This window comes from Arachis ipaensis, chromosome B08, assembly GCF_000816755.2.
Source record: "Arachis ipaensis cultivar K30076 chromosome B08, Araip1.1, whole genome shotgun sequence".
NCBI lineage: Eukaryota > Viridiplantae > Streptophyta > Magnoliopsida > Fabales > Fabaceae > Arachis > Arachis ipaensis.
The window spans coordinates 112616383-112624451 of NC_029792.2; the positions used below are offsets into that span (position 1 = coordinate 112616383).

The following is an 8069-nucleotide window of genomic DNA, read 5'->3' on the forward strand; positions in this document are numbered from 1 at the left end:
TCTATTTGAACTATAATCTAAAATTTGTTATAATAAAATCTTGGCCGGTCAAAGATAATAACAACTAAAATAAGATTGATATAAAATAAAAAAAAGAAACATATAATTTAGAATAAGAAAAAATCAGAATTATTTTTAAATTAATTCAAAATTGATTACTTATTATGAATTAAAAAGAAAGAAAAATATTTAAATTTAAAGAAAAGATTAGGCGCATATGAGTATTGTAACACCCTGTCACACAAAACTTTACACTTAGAATATAAAACAGAAGTGGCGAGGCGCTACGACCCCTAAAAATAAAAATATTTATGTATATATAACAAGAATAATATATCTAAGAGCCTTAAAAGAAAAGGGGTACGACGAAAACAAAATCCAGAGTACAATACTTACTAGAAACAGAAGAATAAAAAACTTATACAAAAAACCAAGAGACAGATATATGAAAGTAGAATTCTAAAAAAAAGTTATATAATCAAAAGAAAGTTATACTGACAAGGCCTTATTTTCTTTCAAAACTCTTTTATTTATATATATATATATACTTTTAGAGTATTTATTAAATTAAAAAGTTTAATAAATATCCAAATTTATATTTTTATTTATAGTTATTATGGTCTTTTTAAATTTAAAAATTATTTTAACAACTATAATTGTCGTTGTTTGTACTGATGAAAAATCATTTTTAGTTTCATATAAACAAACACTATTAATGCTATCGCTTTTAAAAAATTATATTTTAAAAATCAACTTTAATAAATTATTTCAATTTTGAAAAAGAAAAAAGTTTAGAGTATGATTAATTTGCTCATTTTCAGTAAAAATAAAAAAGAAACTTGAAAGTATGTAAAAAATATTTTCAAAAACTCACATGAAATTGAAAACAATGTTTTTGTGTTTTAATTAGTATTTTTAGATATTTAAGTTTAAATTTTTTGAAAACATTTTGGGTTGAAAGTACAGTATTTTGCATTATACCACAAAGAACTAACGTTTTTTCTCCACAATGCGATACTTTATTTAGTGGGTTTTAACTTTTAAACAAGGTGCGCGTGTAATTGATGAGAGTTCAATTCCATCCACTTTCATTTTGAGTTTTTTTTTTTTAGGGTAAAAAACTATAATAAACCAATGCCAGGCCTAAATTACGTAAATAAGCCAAAACCAAAATCGTTTCAGTAATGAGCCAAACCACATATTTATATAATTCGAAACAATACAGTTCAAATTACATAGAGAAGCTGGTTAAAGTAAATCAAACAAGGTTGGTTCGATTTATCAATGCTAGTAATTCGAACCAAGCTGGTTCGAATTATAGAGAGAGAAGGTTGCATCATATAATTCGACCCAGGCTGGTTCGAATTATAGAGAGAGAATATGCATCAAGTAATTCGAACCAAGCTGATTCGAATTACACAATCCCTAATTCGAACTAGGCTGGTTCGATTTAGTGGTAGACAGAGCAGTATATATAAGGTTGTAAACGTGAGTTGCTCTCATTAGAGGGTGTAAGATGACTAGTGAGGAGAGTTTTGTTGTTTTGGTTCACCACAGAGGATCCATTAAGAGGAAAACTCGTTCCGGTGTGAAGTTCACAGATAAGGATCCTTTCTGTATTGTCGTGAACCCAACGACGAGCTATGATGACCTTGTTAGATCTGTGCTGATGAAACTTGGTCTGGAAGGTGCGAAGCGGGTTAAGAAGTTTTTCTATTGCATTCCAATCACGGTCTTGCAGGATACCGTGAAGTATGATTGTTTCACGATTGGTAGTGATGAGGACCTGCAAGTCATGTTTCTTTGTCGGAGGCAGTTTCCGGAGGTGAGGACACCTGAATTGTTGGCAAAGCTGGTTGATGTGGTATCCAGTTCAGGGGGTTCGAACCGGAATACCACCACTGTAGCCACGGCAGCCGGTTCCAGTTCCAGGCCTGCCGTTGCTTCTTCGTTCGTCCCTGTGTACGAGCCAGCAGTCCAACCTGTCGCCTCCCCGTCTTTTGCTGTTGATCTCAATGACGGAGTAGGCGACGTGGCAGGATCATTTGATATTTTGCCGAACGCTTTACAGGGCGTTCTACCGGTTAGCATCGGAGACGGATTGTTGGGTGATGTAGAGGAGGACGACGTCGAGCCGGATATGATTGAGGATGACAGCGGCGACGAAGTTGGAGCGACTGAGCCTGCATTGGCGGTCGGTGGTTCTAGTTCTAGCACACAGCAGTATCCACCACATTTTTCTTCTTTGGACCTGGATGCCATGAGGCAGAAGGGTGTTTCAGGGCACTCTATTGGATTCGGAGCTAGAGATGCGGAAGGGACTGCTGGTCTGACAGAGTTCCAGGTTGGTCAGCAATTTCAGGATAAAGATGAGGCCCTGTTAAGCGTGAAGACTTATAGCATCCGGCGAGGGGTACAGTACAAGGTAGTGGAGTCTGATCATCGCCGTTATGTGGGCAAGTGTTCTGAGTTTGGGAATGGGTGCACATGGTTGATTCGACTGAGTCTCCGGCAGCGCAAGGGCATTTGGGAGGTCAAACGGTACAATGGACCTCACACTTGTCTTGCGACCTCCATCTCGAGTGACCACATGAGCTTGGATTATCATGTGATTTCGGCGTTCATTATGCCAATGGTTAGGGCTGATGCATCCGTCAGCATCAAGGTGCTCCTAAATGCCACGGCAGCACACTTTGGATTTAGGCCGACTTACAGGAGGGTCTGGATGGCGAAGCAGAAGGCTATTGCCCTCATATACGGTGACTGGGATGAGTCATACAACGAGCTCCCCAGGTGGGTGTTGGGAGTCCAGTTGACGATGCCCGGTACTGTTGCAATCCTACAGACGAGCCCCGTTCGAGTTGGTGGACAAGTAGACGAGTCTCAAGCTTTTTTCCACAGACTTTTCTGGACGTTTCCACCGCTCATCGAGGCATTTCGTCATTGCAAGCCGCTAGTTAGCATTGACGGCACCCATCTGTATGGGAAGTACGGGGGTACTTTGCTCATCGCAATTGCACAGGACGGGAACTCCAACATTCTACCTGTTGCATTCGCACTAGTAGAGGGTGAGAATGCAGAGTCTTGGTCATTCTTTCTCTCCCACCTTCGACAGCACGTGACGTCGCAGCCAGGTCTGTTGGTTATATCGGACAGGCATAACGGCATCAAGGCTGCGCTTGAGGCTCCTGACGGAGGTTGGTTATCTCCATCTGCATACCGTGCATTCTGCATTCGACACGTAGCGGCTAATTTTGCCCTTACCTTCAAGGGCAAAGACGCACGAAGGCTTCTAGTGAATGCGGAATATTCCAAGACCGAGGTTGAGTTTGATTACTAGTTTGATATTCTTCGGTCTGAAGATCCGGCGATGTGTGAGTGGGCGAACCGGATTGATTATTCCTTGTGGACTCAGCATCGTGATGAGGGACGGAGATTCGGTCACATGATGACTAATATCTCCGAGTGTGTGAACTCAATTCTGAAGGGTGTCAGAACCTCCCTGTATGCTCTCTGGTGAAGGCAACATATAGAAGGCTTGCGGAACTCTTTGTTCGCAAGGGGAGAGAGGCTGAAGCCCATATGGGGACCGGACAACAATCCAGTCAGCACTTGGTGAAGTGTATTGAGGCCAACTTGAAGACGGCCAGGTGCTTCACAGTGACTTTGTATGACCGGGATAACTCCGAGTTCACCGTAGCAGAGACCACTCCGACGGGATCTTTCTCATTGGGTAGCTACAGAGTATCGCTTGCCTCTCAGACATGTGATTGCGGGTACTTCCAGGCACTTCATTTCCTGTGTCAGCACGCACTTGCATGTTGTGCCTACTCACAGGTGACCTGGACCTCTTATGTTCACGGCGTCTATCGGATTAGTACGGTATTCAGTGTGTATCGGATTGGATTCACACCTCCGATCCCGGAGGGTTTCTGGGCACCATACGACGGGCCCACTGTGATATCGGACCCTAACAAGAGGCGTGCGAGAGAGGGTCGTCCAAGGTCCACTAGGATACGGACGAATATGGATGAGGCGGATCCGAACCGACCAAAGAGGTGTGGCCTATGTCGCCAACCCAGGCACACACGCCGGAGTTGCCCATAGCTAGCTGGATCGTCTCACATAGGGGGCCATTAGTAGCCATGTTCTTAGTCTTGGAATTTTTTTTTAAGTTTCGCGTTTCGATGTTTTATTTAAGCACTCATGTAACTTGTTGAGCTTTGTGTGTTGTATTGTGCATGCTGTGCGTTAACTAATGAATATGTTATGTTTCGTTTTGAGTCTTTCAACAAGTCTGGTGAATGCAATTTTTAATAAGTAAATCAAAATATTACATTGTGGCGTACTACAAATGAATCTGATATTCAATGATATAACCTCTAAACATCCGTTTTCAAAGTACAACAACATGGCCAAACAACAAAAGTGAAATTGGCTAAGAAAACAACAAAAGTAAACATGGCCAACATACATGAAACATGAATCATCTAAACAGATGCGAGCCCGTAAAGCAATGACGGGGTACACGTGTCCTCTGACCTCTGCGGATAAGCGGCTCCTCGTCCTCGATCTCATCCTCCTCCTCATCCGGGGCAGGCTGTGCAGGTGGCGTAGAATGGATGGGTGCCACAGACGGCCCGGCAACTGAATGTGATGCAGTAGTGTAGGCGGAGGGTGGGGTACCTCCCAAACCAAAATGGTCGGCAACAGATGTCGTAGGAGGCTCGTTCAGATCGACATCTAAAGGTGGCTGCGTGCCAGAGGTCTGACCACGTCTCCGGGCCGACATGTCCTCCTACATGATGGTGGTAATCTCCTCTAAAAACTGCTGACCCCCGAAGTCTGCATCAAGCGTATCTGAGGCAAGGAAGTCTGACCACTGTGATCCCGGAATAACCCATGGGGTACCCTCCTGCTGAGGCTGGTCATAGGCGGGTACACCAACGAAGTAATCTCCAAGAGGCCCCGACCCGAGTCGAGCGTCACCAGGGTCAGCCCCGTCACCCATACATGACCCATACCACTCACCTCCATGTCTGCCATCGTGGGTACTAACACCAGCAACTGCCACTGCCCCTGCACCATCCCCGCCCACGGGCCCATGCTGATCATCGTCATCGTCGTCGTCGTCACAACCAGGGTGCTCCGCCGCACCACGCCCTCTCCGTCTCCCTCGCTAGCCTCGTCGTCTGGCTCCAGCGGGACCTGCATCGTCATCATCGTCCATAGCATGCTCAAGCCATCTCCAGTCATGCCCGCTCCGTCGTGTCCCCACACGAGCTCTCCTCTCAACCCGCCGTCTGTCCGGCACATCCTCAGGACGATCCATGTCAGGAACTCGCCCAGCACCCCGCTGTGAGGCCTCAACTGGAATAGGAACGGCTCTCGGATCCCCCAAGTGCATATCCGGAGACAAGAACGTCTTTCCATGCTGACTCCACCACTCGAGGAACTCATGCGATGGTCCAGGGTCGGCAACAACATCGAACCTCAGCACGGTCTCCGCACGGTCATCCCAATATAGATGCCACTTCTGCAAATGGTACGGAAACCATCGATCACCGCCTCTGCCGTCCTTCGACATCAGAAAGTCGATGTTCAGGGCGGGATTCGGACGGGGCTGCACCCCTCCGAACTGCGGAAGAACCCTATCAATCTGATGCCACTCTATGACAGCAAAGTAGATCAGGGACGTCACAGACCGCCACAACGCCATATGCCGAGGCTCCAAAGCCTCTGGATGCACAACCTGAAGTACGTCAGGGCTGCTGTACGGCATCCAGATAAACTGCACGGAGAACTCCCCAATGTCAGGGCAACTCATGGACTCAACTCATAAAGTGTGGTTAAATAGAGAAACTTATTAAGTAGCGTACTAACCTCCCTGTCCTGTAACTGGTCTATCCTCTGCCTCCACATCTGCACTCTAGGACCCTTCTCGCTACCGGAAGGGTTGTACCCGGACCACCTGCATCATAAACATGTGTTACGGCTACTTAAATGTGTGGTTAGGGTATGTAATACATTATTAATAAACACGGAGTTATATATATTAAATTGAAATAAAGAAGGGTTAGTATACTACCTCGAGGCCAATGGCCAGCTGAACGTCTCATACCGTCCAGGCCTAAACCGAGGAAATTGCCAGAAGATCCATGACTGAAGTAGCTGAAGTGGTCCCGCTAGCTTGACAACATGTCTGTTCGCCACTCGGCACATGCACCGGTACAACCATGCCAGTGCTGCAGAATCCCAGCTGTAGGTACCCATCTCCTCCAGCCTAGCTACGTACGGAAGCCATCTGATGTGAATGCGGTTGCCGGACTTGTCCGCAAACAGCTGCGTGCCCAACAACATCATGATGTATGCACGGGCATATCGGCGCACAGTCTCGTCATCGGCTCCCTCAGGGCACTCACCAAAAGTCTCCTGAAACCAGCTGCAGTTCACTGCGTACTTCTGAACCTGGCTAGGAGGAGGTATCACTCCAAGCAACTCCTGGAACCACTCCCAGGGTGGACGCCCACCCTGGATGTATATATGGAACTCTGATAGGCAGCCGCTCACGTAACGCCCGTCCACTGGCAAACCCAACTGGTATGCCACGTCCTGGAGTGTGATCGTGCACTCTCCGAACGGCATATGAAACGTGTGCGTTTCCGGACGCCATCGCTCGACGAATGCACTAACAAGGGCCTCGTCTAACCGGAACCATCTATCGTTCAGCCTTGCAAGATGGTATAGACCGGCCATCTGCAAGTACGGAACGTATCTGTCATCCAGTCGCATGCCCTGCTGCCGCCGCATGCTCCTGATGCATCGCTGAGGCTGCGCATGAAATGCACCGCATTGTTAGAACCAGGTTAATAACAAACGACAGACATAACCAACACGATAAATCATCAACAAAACATTATACTAAATAAAACCGCATAAAAATACATGAACAACAACCACATGCAAAACAAACCCATAGACCGCACAACTAAACTGGTAACGTAAAACAACTTAAGTAGAACCACTAACATAAAACAGCTTAACTAAGACCATTAACATAAAACAGCTAGCATAAAACAACTAACACAAACCAATAACATAAAATAACTAACAGAAACCACTTACATAAAACAACTAACATAAACCACCAACATAAGAAACCAACATAAACCACTAACTTAAAAGTGCTAACATAAAACAACTATAGCATAACATAAACCACTAACATAAACCACTAACATAAACCACCAACATAAACCACTAACATAAACCCCTAACATAAACCACCAACATAAACCACTAACATAAACCACTAACATAAACCACCTAAATAAACCACCAAGTAAACCACCAACTAACCTGCATGCAAAACCACTAAGTCACATATACCGCTACCACGAAGTTTTTTCTGTACTAACCTCCTCGTTGATGACCCCGGCTATATGAGCAACTCCGTCCAAGCGATGTAACCGTGCCGGATCGTCCCCCATCAGCAGAGTATTCCGTTCAGGTCTTCGTCGTATGGAATCTGGGTCGTTTTCTCTGGGATTTGGTGGGGTAGGGGAAGGGAAGAATAGTTCGAATGAGGATGATTCGAACTCCTTATATAGCCGAATCACTAGTAATTCGAACCAGCTCGGTTCGAATTATTAAGGAGCCACGAGAAGGGTAATTCGAACCAGGTTGGTTCGAATTACATGGTTTGCTAGAGTATGCATAATTCGAACTAGCCTTGTTCGAATTATGTGGAGCTTGAGTTCGAACCACCTTGGTTCGAATTACGTTCAACTTTTTCTTCTCCTAATTCGAACTAGGTTGGTTCGAATTACTAAGGAATGTAGTTCGAACCAGGCTGGTTCGAATTACATAAAAATAGGCCTTGGCTCATTGCTGAAACGATTTTGCTTTTGGCTTATTTACGTAATGCGAAACTACCCTTAGCTTATTACGGTTTTTTACCCTTTTTTTTAGTTTATTATTATTTTTTATTATTGTTACCTCTTTATTTTTAAAATAAAATTTAAAATTAATATTTTATCATTATACACATGATAAAATTTATGAAAGGA

At 44.6% G+C, this 8069-nt stretch overlaps 1 pseudogene; it reads left to right on the forward strand.

Annotated features, from left to right (window-relative positions):
* Positions 1449-7876, forward strand: LOC107611410 (annotated as a pseudogene).